Here is a 12,160-nt window from a genome sequence, read left to right on the forward strand (position 1 = left end):
ATAGCTTTTGTTAGTTGTGCTTCTTGTTGTCAGCCTGAAGTTGTCCTTGCTGTTACACAGAAAAAACGAAACTGAGCAAGCTGAGATTTAGTGCAAATATAGTGATACATATTAAGTAATGTGTAGCTAGCTGTGCCTAATATCTAGTTGTTTAGGCTGTTGACTTTACAGAAATAGGTAAAAAATAGGTAAACTCGATTTTGTACTTCATCCAAGGAAGAAAAGAATTTTTTTAGCTTGTCATGTGCGTGGTTTCCAAAATATAGCTAAGACAAGCCTATTCTCAACTGCTGTAGTTCTGATGTCAAAATGTTCACTACTGAATTGTATTACACATTATTCTTTGAAAATGAAACAAAGTTGGAGGGGGGAAAAAAATCATATTAAAATAATAATTTGCCTGCCTCTAGAGGCTATGGACTTAATTTTTCTGTTTGAATAAGAGAATCTCGCTATTCTGATTTTTTTTTTTTTTTAGCTGTCTTATTTAATACTCTATAAACTTTTATTGAGAAAGCAGTCCTTCACTGTGAAATATAACTTTCATTTTGACGTTATTGTCAAGCAGGAGTTTAAATGTCCAAGAATGTCAACAACCCTTCTGGTCACTTGATAACTGTGCTAGAGGATACTGGAAAAAATTGTCAGCAGCGTTAATTGTTTTGACTAAAGAATTGGGGAGAATTTGAATGCAATTACTCAGGCAATTAATACTGCTTTAAAAGTCTGCACTTCCAGTCTGCTTTCAATTTTTTTCATTTGTTTTTGGTTTTCTTGTTTTTTAAACTGTTTAATCATTTTTCTGACACTTTCAGTTCTGGGGGACTGCAGTCTCGTGGCTCTGGTTCAGCAGCCTATAGAGCTGTATCCTGCTTTGCTCTTGTCCTCGTGTCCCTCTGCAAGCCTGGTAGCCACCTAGCAAACTTGACCCATTGATGTGGACATAGTAGTGCCTCTTACAAGTTCCTGGGGAGCTAAAGCTATTTTCTGTAAGGAAAGGTTCACAGTCAGTTATTCTGTCCTTACTCTTCACTCTTTGCCAAGGCTTCTGAGAAATGTCTGAGTGTGCAACATGGGGAGGCTGTTTTCCAGAGCCAAGGCTGGGAACCTGAACACAAGTCTAGCTCTTCCTGAAGTCCTCGGGGCACAATTTAGTGTTTGAAAACTGAAGTCAAGACTAACAAGGGTCAAGCTGCTTTGATCTGCAGTTTGTGACTCCCTTCCCCAGGGGATCATCTGTTGACTCTGCCACCCAATAGAGAGGGGAGGAGGAAAGAGAGGGAAGGTGAGGAGAAAAGACAGTACCTTTTTTCTTCCTCATTGCCTGACTTGCTTAGCTCTGTGATACCTAGGCATCTTTACTGTTTTTCCCCATGGCAGTGGGTCTGTTTTATGGTACGTGGCACTTTTTTTCCAGCGGAATTGGTCAATCCTATTTCCAATGTATGGCAACCCAATCTCTAAGACAAGACATTTAAAGAATAGCCCATTAAACACCATGCCAGGATTCCTTATGCTGTTTATAAAGGGACCTTTGGTGGTGGGATGTGTAGGAAGCAATAAAAGTTCGGCAAGTTCTTGTTGGATGCAAACAAGCATTGGAATAACGCAGTAATTAGAATAGATCAGTTACCATCTTTTAGAGTATTTCTTCTGCTCTTCCATCCAACTCTGGTCTGCACTGTTAATTGTAAGGGCTTGGCTTGGTGGGTTTTTTTTTTTCTTTTTTTTTTGGGGGGGGGGTTGCACTTATGAGTAATATGAATTGTAAAGCAACTTAGGAGGCCATGATCATTCACCCTAATTTAGTCCCTGTTATTCCAGAAAGAAACAAACACTTGTGACCAGGGATTTAATACTGGCTTGGAGGGAAGGGCTGGATTCTCTCCCTCCCCGATACACTACTCCTTCTGATATATTCTTTCTGACTCAATTGTAGCGGTGAGTGGAATTTTATTACATCAGCCAGGCATGTGCCAGTAGGATTATTATGTTGTTTTTCTCATTTGGGTTATTAGAAACAAGGGCAGCTCTATAGAGATGGAATTTACAGGTATCATGGCTTCTGCTTAGTGCTCTTTTGTATGTAAATTTACTGAAGGCAGAAGAAGCTGCTGCTCTTTTGGGGATAAAACTGTTGTTTCACAGCGATAGGGGAAGTTTATGCCTTAGATGGCCATTTAAAAAACATACAGGGAAAAAATGGACCCACTTTTTGTAATACCATGCTCTGTTTAAAAAATCTGGTGGCCTTTTGAGTTAAATATATCACTACTGTGTTTATGATCACTGTTGTAATTACTGAACACGTTGTTTGGGATTACCATGTTTAGCATATAGCTTTATCTCTTAGAAATAAGCAGCCTGTTTTGTGTTCAGATTTCACAGGTTTCTCTCCTTCCCCCCCATTACTTGCCTTTGTAGATCAGAGCTTTCTTCCCTGTTCCTAATAACTGCTCCTTGTTAATTCTAGTAGAATAACTTTTCTGGAAGGGCTTTTTTATTTCACTTGTTTACTACTAATGCAAGAGCTTCCCTCTGGAACAGTTATTTTCTATGACTTTGTTCATGTCTGCATGCTAACCAAGCACACACTTATTTCTTCAGATTCCAGATTATTTTGCTTTTCATTTTTTGATTTTTCTATTTAAAATATTTGCAGGGCTTCTTAGCAGCTTTCCTGTCCTGAATGACGTGACTTAGTCATTGCCATGCAGTTCAGGTTGGCAAAGTAAAATTTCAGTTTGGCTCTATCCCTGGCAGGCTGTAACTGGCATTTTGTTTGTCCAATTAATGCAAATCAGTTTATTCAGGCCTTTTGAGAACAAAACAAAAACAAAAAACCCTGACAAGAACAGTGTTCAAAGATGCTCGAGATATTTTACCAAAGACCGTGGAGAGAGCTCGTTAATTAGAACTTTCTCTTCATAAATATTGAGAAAATAAATTACCTACCTTTTTTTTTTTTTACAAGTTGTTACCTATTTTTACAAAATTATGTAAACTTCTGAGCTGTTATAGCTTTGACTTTTTCATAATTGGATATCTTTTTAATGGGAACACTAATTAGTATGCATTGTTAATTTATAGAGTTTATAGTTTAAACTATAGTTTTTGTTTTGTAAGCTTTAGGTTTAATATTCTAATAGGGAATAATACATGTAGTGTCTGTGATTCTTCCATTTCAAATTATTTTTGCTGAGATGCAAATGTTTTTGAGATGTGTCAGTTCTTTGAGCACGCGTTCGAAGACAAAATGATGTTTCAGTAGGTAGTGCTTTCTGCAAATATGTTTCTAAGCTTTAGGTGTGGGTAGCAGTAATGATACTTGTATCATTTGAAAAATTTGAGATTGTTTTTATTGTATCTTGCCAGCCAGCTCTTGTGGATGAGGATGGTTAATTGCAAGAGAGTCCAGTTACAAAGTTGCAGATTAGCGCTAATCTGGTAAACTTCCAAAAAGTAGTCTGCTGTATCAGTAATCTAGCCAACCAGCAGAGCTGAAAGCTAAAGATTTTACTCTTCAAGGTTGAAACGTTAACGTATTAGGCACAATTTTCATATTAATGAAGGAATTCCACAAACGTCAGTAGAGCAATCACTTCTGTTTTTGTCATCATCTTTTGTGTCTGTGCTCCTGCCCACTTGCATGTTCCTTCTGCTTGTTAGGATTTTTGAGCTCCGCACGTTTGTGTCTCTTGAGCTGCCAGGTTCCTCTCTTAAATGGTCTCTTTTGTTCTCCTTGAAGGACTGGAGGTGTTCTGTGCAGTGAAAGCTCACGTACTATTTTTGTTGAAGTCAAAGTTAGGTTTCCATCTTGAGACGATATTGTAAGAGGTCAAAGAAATGAGAAGGTGCCATAGTGGTATGACTTCACAAGCATGGGCAAAAAGACTCTTAGAGCCTGAATGTCTATGAATGAACCAATAACACAAGTGTCTCCTTTATAGGATAAAATCTCTAAAGAGCCAATACTTTGATCTAACCCATCAGTAGGGTCAATAATGCCTGTCAAAATTTGTTTTGAAATGACCACTTCTCACCACCTAAGGCAGAAAGGCTTCATTTATAAATGAAGAGTTTTATTTGGTCCTCAGCCCTAAAATGGCAATATATTTTTCTTGTCACAAATTGTTTAAAAGCTTTTTCTGGAATAAATATATGTATTTTTTTCCCCTCTAAGAAGATGCTGTGGAGGGAACACTTTGAGGTATGGAATCTTGAATTTCCTTCATGGCTAGCAAATACAAGCTGGTTTTTGGAAATCAAATCTGGGTTTATATGGAGATGAGCTCTTTAAAGACACTACTTTAAACTTCACAAATGAAGCTGTGTAGAACTTGGCAACTGTATGTGGATTTCAAGTAGTGTTAGTGATGAACTGGGTTTTGGGTGGCTTGTTTCATGAGGAGATGAAGGGCTGTCTATGATAGCCTCAAAAACTACTTTGTCAGACATCGATGCAATACTTATAATGACATATTTGGCTTCCATAATGTGGAAATTACTTGTGAAATTTCCATGACCTGGTTCAAAAACCAGTTTTAAACAAATGATCGATGCATCTATTCAAGTGTTTACAAAAGCAGAATTATCTTTTGTTTCTGTTGAGAGTAGTGTGTGGTAATTCAAGAGGAAATGAGGATTCATATTTCATTTTGGTTTGAAAAGACGTACAGCAAGAAATGCAAAAGAAGAAACCCTAAATGAGCATGTGTGTTGTCAGTCTAAATGGCCTGTCTGTAAGCTTTCTGGCAGTTTACTTTACTTTACTTTTGCTGACTTTTGTGGACATTTGCAATCTCTAGCTTGATTATCAATTTATTACTGAGCTGAAAAATGTGAGTCATAACATGATTTATTGTGCACTGCATTTGTTTTGCTTTAAAGAAAAGCAGTACTGAGAGTTGTACATATGCTGGTGACAGATCTAATGGCTCATCTATGCTAAATAAAGATTTAGGAAGTCAACTGTAATCTTATCAGCATCCAGCCAAAATCATATGCTAGATATTATGTAAACAGTTTTGCTCCTGTTAGGAACAGAAGGCACACATGCTCATGTGCTTGTGCTTTCTACCTTCTTTCTCTCTATAAAACTGGCTTGTGACTCTTCCCTGTTTTCAAAAACTAGGAATTTTAAGTGGGATCCCTAAATACTTCTCTACAGTTCTTTTCATTACATCCTCTATCTATACATGAGCATCAGCAGTGCTTCAAATTAGGTAACTTGTTCTGTTCAGTTGCACTAAAAACAAGATTAAAATAGGTTCTTCAGTCACAATGGCATAATGGATGGTGGGTGCGTGCTTCAGAACGCACAAATTACTGTGCTTTTTGTGTACAGAACTGGGAGAAAATTGATGCGGCTGACTGTGGTTTGGAGTCAGTGTTCTGTGTTGTTTTCAGCTGTATTTAATAGTTTGCTTTAGGAGCCTTTATGTTTTGGGGGTTGTGAAAGATATAGTTTGGAAATAATTTAGCATTAATTTACTGAAAGCAATTTTTGAAAATAAGGTTTTGATGTTATTAATAATTAAAGAATTGGAAAATGCAGTGGTAAGATTGTCTGACTTGACATAAGCTGTATACTTTTATGTCAGAATAAAGGCAGGCTAGGTGCAGAAGTAAAAAACAGTACTTGATTTTCCTCTTTGAACTCAAGGAAATGCAAAAACTTCATAGAAAATGAAATCGTTATATTAAAATGATACTAAAGAAAAAAAATACATGCATTATGATTTTTAACCAGATGATTTTCCTCCATCCCTGCACTGTAGGTCAAAAGTATCACTGTTATTTAATTGTTGCCCTTCTATTTCAGCGAGTCTAAGGCATTAACCTTCAAGACAGTACAAACCACAGGAAAACTACTCTATCAGCACTTGCTATTCTGTATCATTATCATTAATAATTTGTGGGAAATTGACCTAGAAATAAGACTGCTAGTCCAGATTTTGTATCTGTATCTTTCTTATTAACCAGTTCTCTTTAAGCACGTACGATATTTGTTGAAGTATTGAGAATTTTTGTTTGTATGGATGTCAAGGCGTTAAGGTCAGATTAAGTATAATGATAGCAGTTCTAATGTTGCAAATAATAAAGGAATTGTATCTTTAAATATTTCTCAGCTTTTAGGACAGGAAAAATGTCTTCCAGATCAGGATAACAAACAAAAATACTTTTTTGTTAGTTTTTGATCTTTAAAAACAAAAAAGCACTGCATTGAATTCTCCAGTTTAGACATTACCTGTGATGTCTAAAAGGTGGTGGGGGGGGCCTCTGTAAGCATCTGTCCCACCTGTGGAGAAAACAGTATTTCATTAGGTTGTTCTGTGCACTTAAGCTTTTTTTTTTTTTTTTCTTTCTTTAAAGTAAATGTAAACTTTCAGCTGATAACATAAGGTGCTGTGAGATAAGTTTCAAAACTCTTGAGTGCAAGGGGGGAAAAAAAAATACCTGAAACAGTAGTGTGACTTCACAAATCCTTGTCTGCATGCTTCCTTAATCAATAATATGCCGAAATGTAAAAAGCTGGAGTGGGGTTGGGGGGATCTTCCTTTTGGGAGGATTTCTCAATAAAATAGTTCCCATTTTAACCAGATGACTAGATGTTTAACAAGAGGAAAAATTAGTATGGGAATAAGCATTTTTACTACTGAATCAGCATGCTGGCCTTGCTCCAGATTCAGTCTTATAAGGACTAGGCAGTATTCCCCAAATGAGCACATGCTCGTTAGGTCAATTGGGGAGAACTAATCGCTTCCTTTTGAGCAACGTGGTTCTTCCTCATGCATGATTGTCCTTGTACAGATGTGGTTGTGTTTTGTTTGAGGAGCCGAGGGAAAGCAGGTTTGTTGCCCGCTTGCCTTCCTGCTCATGTTTTTGTCTACAGAGTTCATAGCTCGTTACTGTTTCTTTCTATGAGCAAAAAAGGTCCCTTTTAATAGGCAAGTGTATATATTTATCTTTGAAATGTTAGTAGTAACTACATCTGGTAGGAAATCTTAAAATCGGAAAAGAAATAACAGGCATAGTGTGGAGGGAAATAATAGGTGTAGAATTAACTGTTCGTAATAGGCTTTAGTAGTAACAAGATTTATCTTAAAGGTTAATTTTCCTGTGATGGTTGGTTAGTATGAATGCATACTGGTGTCCCATTATAATATACAAAGAAATAAATTGATTTCTGTTTCACTTTTAAGCTACTGATGTAATACCAGCATAATGGCTGGAGAAACACTTGTGACTGTAATTGCGAAGCAGATAATTACCTAGTTGCTTATTTAAATAACACCCTCTTGGAACTAGATGCATAGCTTGGACGTATAATAACTATTGAGAAAATAAAAGTGTGTCTCATGTAGCTTCTGTCTACCTTTTTTTCCCTTCACAAATGTTTTGATAGCTCTAATAATATTACCCTTACATTATCATGCCCTAACTTGTGTTCACAATTGTGTGCCTGCACTATAATGTTTTTCTTACTGTCAGTCTTCACACTTTGCAAGTTGTTGAATTTTTTTTTTATGTAACTTACCATATGATCATTTGTCCAACAGTTTTTCTTAATAGTAGACAACAAGTTAAAAAATTCTTTTAAAGGCAAGAAAGTATCTCTTGCACTAATTCCAGTGAAACTTGTTGAGAATCACCTGAGCCCATCTTGTAGGACTCCCACAAAAATCCCGAAAAGCAAAGATCTTCATGAATGGGCTTGGATCAGGGTTGCTTAAGTGTGTCTGCCCTGCTGATGTCCATGTGAAAATATGAAGCCATCTCGCAGCCAAGGGCAGAAAATGAAGGGGGTGATGAAGAAAGCTTTGTCGTGCTGTTGCTTTACTGGTTACTCCCTCTCGCCTCACATGGAGTGTCTTCTACTGCTAGTGCTGGAAGAACGCAGTCGTGTGCTTTTCAAGGACACTGTTGTTGTCGCTGTCTTTGTGCACGTTCAAAATCTACTGGTCCAGTGTCTTATTTTAGTTCTGGTCCATACAGAACATGATAATATGCTACTGCCACTAGTTGTTCTTTTTAGCCTCAGTGGCAAAAAAGGTCCATGCAGCGGATCGAGCTGTTCCCACCCTTGTGCTAAAGCACGTGTCTGTCACTGTGATGCTGCGTGATAGAGCTTCTACTTTCTTCATTTGCTCTTGCAAAATAACTTCAAATTATTATTCAGGTTTAAAAAAAAGTCAAAGACTGCACAGACCGACTGTCAAATTTGGAGGCTGACATGACGATTGGGCAGGGAGGGAGCGCTGGTCTCTCACAGATACAGCTTGAGTTGGCAGGAGGAGTATGAACATTATGAAGTGCCGCGTAGCATTAACTGCTCACTGGAGCTTCTTCAACTAGATCTCCTGATTACTGGGTATCACTGATCTTCATGTGCTGTATGTGTGCATGCGTGTTCCTTGCTGTAAATTGAGGCTGTTGACACACCCAGCCTGTGAGGCAGCTTTATGAAAGCAAATACATGTAATAGCCCTGAAGCATTGCGATACGGTAACGCTGAGCGTGACGGATCAGCCCGTGCGGAAACGCGTCACTGTGCTTGCAGAGCTGTCCTCGAGCCCAGGTCGTCATAATGCAGGTGCCGATGTCACGTGTGGAGCAACTGAGGAACAACCTGATGAGCAGCCACTCGTTAAGCAAGCGCTGGCTGCCTGAGGTGCTGGCGGCGGCCGGGGGCCCTTTGGGGGACAGGAGTTGGTGAGCGTGGAATTCAAATTTGTACTGTAATGCGTATGCACAGTGGGGCCAAATTAAAGCTCTAAAAGCCATTTTAAGACAGGTTCCTCACGTTTTGAGCGTGTGTTGCTCTTAAGATTCTTTTTCCGTAGATTTTCTGTGTAGCACACGTTGGTTGTTTTTCCTTTTTTTTTTTTTTTTCTTTTTCTTTTCAATGCATTATAAGTAAGCAGTAAGGACCAGGTGAGTTTGGCTATTATTAAAAATTTTGAATAAACTGTTTTTGACCTCAAGGAGATCATTGACTTTTAATGTTGAATTCTAATCCTACCTGGTGCGGTGACTGAAGAATGAACAGATCCTTTCGCTTAGTAGAATAGGAAGTGTCTTTGCTTTAGATGCTTTTTATTTGTAGCAAAAGCTTTAGGTGGACTATTTTCTTTATCACAGGCCTAAGCCTAAACAAACAAAACCCAAATTCAGACTATTGAGCAGGATATAGTAGCAACTCTATGCTATCTTTTCACTCAGCGGTTTTCTGTAGCGCTTCCTAGTGTAATGTTTCTAACATATCTTTGTTCCAAGGATTTTAGGATTTTAATTTTAGATGAGCTTAAACCTTACGATATTTTCTTAGGATAAGTAAGTTGTATTACTAAATTTCACAAATAAGGAAGCTTTACCCGCTTTAGACAACGAATAAGCCCTCTCATGTTTTTAAGATTGGGGCTTACTGCTGGAGCTCAGGAGCTCACTGCTAACTTCCCTGTTTTTCTGTGGATATTCTGCACTGTGGTAATAACAAAAAAACTACTGTATTTGAATGAGAGAAAATTAAATCGGAGAGAATTCCTCTGAGTTATATGCAGAACATTTTGGGTGACGTTGTTACATGGAGCCCATGCTGGCCTCAGGACAGAAAGAAGGGTTCATCTGTGGAAGAAGTCCATGAGTAGGATCTAATTGGCTTGAAATTCATATGCTGCCTAAATTTCAATTCACTTGCTTGTTGAAGGGAGACTTGACATGGCTTTGAGGACTGAGAATACAGGAAAAATATGAGTGAAAAGGCTGGTCCAGAACACAGATAACAGTCCAATAAAAGCAGCATATGTTGCAAAGTTCTTATTCTGGAAGCTTTAGTGTCGTTGCTCTCATCTTCACTTTGTAGAGTGCTATGGGTTGTGTGTCTGTGAGTAGTATCAGTGAAGTGAATGCTTCACAGTACGGGATATTCCCAAAACAGAGTCTTCTAGCAAGCTTTTTTTGAGCTTGCCTGGGGCATCTTTGGGACAGCAACCTGAAATTGCAGGGGTTTGTCGCTTCTTTTTGCTTTAAGAGTCAGAGTTCATACTGAATTACATATACAGATGGAATGCATCAATTTTATAGTGCCTTTGGCTGCTTTGAAAGTAAACAAAATGAAATAAATTTTTGGATTTTATTCACGTGCCACTGCCTCCATTCTTCCCTTCCCTCTGTCCTGCTTCTTATATTGTGGTTGAATGTGTAATTGCACTGGAAAACAGGCAGGAGAGAAGATGAAAGCATTGAAAAAGTGAGGGCTGCTTCAGCTGTTCTCTCTATTAGTTGTCCTGAAGTGTTCAAACTGCCCCAGTGGAGGTGAATGGATTGCGTATTGGAGATGCTGTTTCAGTAAGCTTCTGCTAAACTTGGAAAATGCTGTGTTGCGTATATTTGGACTCCTCCCACTTTAAGAAAAATCTTAGTTCTGTGTCTACATTAATGTAGTTGAACCAATGCAAATTCCTGTTCTAGATGTGCTTTTTGGCTCAAGTTGGTCATGGGATGTTGTTGCATTAAAAGAAAAATTGGCTACTGTAGCAAAAGCCTACAGCGATGGTGGATTCAATGACAACACTCATGTAACAGGTTATCTTTAGAGTTCTCAGTAGTTTATGATGTGTTTTTAAAAAAAAATAAAAATACTATTCTTAAGAGATTTTATTAAAATGAAAAATAGCCTTTTTCCCTGCTGCTTAAGCAGTGAAGCTTTGGCTCTTTGAGCTCAGATGAAATGTTCTATTTTGAATTTTGATTAATTTACTTATTATTACAGTAAACACAGTAAGAGAATTAAGTCAAATGAAGAGTTCATGAAAAGCTTTGACTCTTCTTTAAGAATTGTGCTGTTTCATTTTTAACTGTGTGAATCATCCTGGTTTAAAGTCTGTTACCTGTGTTATCCCTTAGGGATGATATACTAAAAGAAACTATCCAATTTTACCTCCTCTCTCTTGAAGTGTGAAAGGCTAATGAGAATTTCCAGCATGGACTGACAGTTTCTGGTTTGTACATGAGAAAAGCTTGACTTATTAAATGATTGCTCATTTAATAAATTGGTTTTCATATTATATCAATATCTTTGTTAGCCTCAGGCTTTATCAGTTCCTGATTTTTTTTTCTTGCATATTAACAAGATGCTGTAGTAGAAACATTAGTGAAGATGAATTAGCATTTGTTGCATATTCCAAAAGGGTATTTCATCTTGGTTCAGAGAAAAGATATCTCTTCAGTTAATAATTCTCACTGATGGTTAGTTATCCTCACTATTAAAATGCACTCCTTGTTTGCAACTGGTGTGTTTTTTTTCTGGCTTTAATTCCCAACTACTGTCTCTTCTTATGACTTTTTCCCTAGGTTTAATAGTTCTTTAGTAATTGGTATTTTTTTTCTCCATTACTCTAATCACAGCACCTCTGGAATCATCACTTCTCCTTTTGATAATTGACCGTTCATGGTAACCTCTCTTTTTGATAATTTAAATAGATTAAGTTCTTTAAGTCTCTTGCTGTAAGGCATTTGCTGGCCCTTGAATAATTTTTATAGCTCTTACTGACCTTCTTCAGTTTTTCAATGGCCTTTCAGCATTGAAAGGTGGACATTATAATTCCATTGAGTATTACATTATTAGTCTCTGTGAATTCATGTATGGAGCTGAAATTGTTTTCTTGCTTCCCCCTTACTCCTTCCTTTGCACATAAGTGTGAGAATAGTCCCTTTTGCTGCAGTGTCCAACTGGATGCATCAGTTGAGTGTTACCTGCTCTGATCCTGTCAAGTCTTTTCTGAGATGCTTCTTAACAGACTTTGGTTTCAAATTCAGAGGGTTTGTTCTGTGTTCTTCTTAAAAAAAAAAAAAAAAAATAATAATAATATAGGGCTAATGCAGATAGTATGTCGCATCAACAAGATGTTTTAAAAGAGTTTGCTTGTGCTCCAGGAGGGAGAAGACCAAGGGGTTCTCCTGCAGCCCAGACAGCTGCGATGTGAGATGAATGATAGCTCCATTGGGTAGCCTTAGTCAATTTGCAATAGGAAAGTCAGGAAAAAAACTGAGCATGTCTTTGTATGGCAAAGCAAATGTCTGAAAGAGTTTAATGTCTGCTTGATTTGATTTTAAATCTTTTTGATTTGATTTTAAAGTACTTAATTGGTAGATTTTT

At 37.5% G+C, this 12,160-nt stretch overlaps 1 protein-coding gene across 3 annotated transcripts in view; it reads left to right on the forward strand.

The window, feature by feature from the left end:
• WDFY3 (WD repeat and FYVE domain containing 3) overlaps positions 1-12,160 on the forward strand; it is a 197,966-nt gene that overhangs the window by 46,422 nt on the left and 139,384 nt on the right. The window contains exon 4 of one of the 3 annotated variants that reach the window (XM_067297390.1): positions 1,825-1,941. The exons of the other annotated variants lie outside the window; for them this stretch is intronic. The gene's annotated coding sequence lies outside the window, so the exon portion shown is untranslated. The remainder of the gene's footprint in view (positions 1-1,824; positions 1,942-12,160) is intronic. 3 annotated transcript variants of the gene reach the window in all.

Source organism: Apteryx mantelli, chromosome 5 (genome assembly GCF_036417845.1).
Source record: "Apteryx mantelli isolate bAptMan1 chromosome 5, bAptMan1.hap1, whole genome shotgun sequence".
Taxonomy (NCBI): Eukaryota; Metazoa; Chordata; class Aves; order Apterygiformes; family Apterygidae; genus Apteryx; species Apteryx mantelli.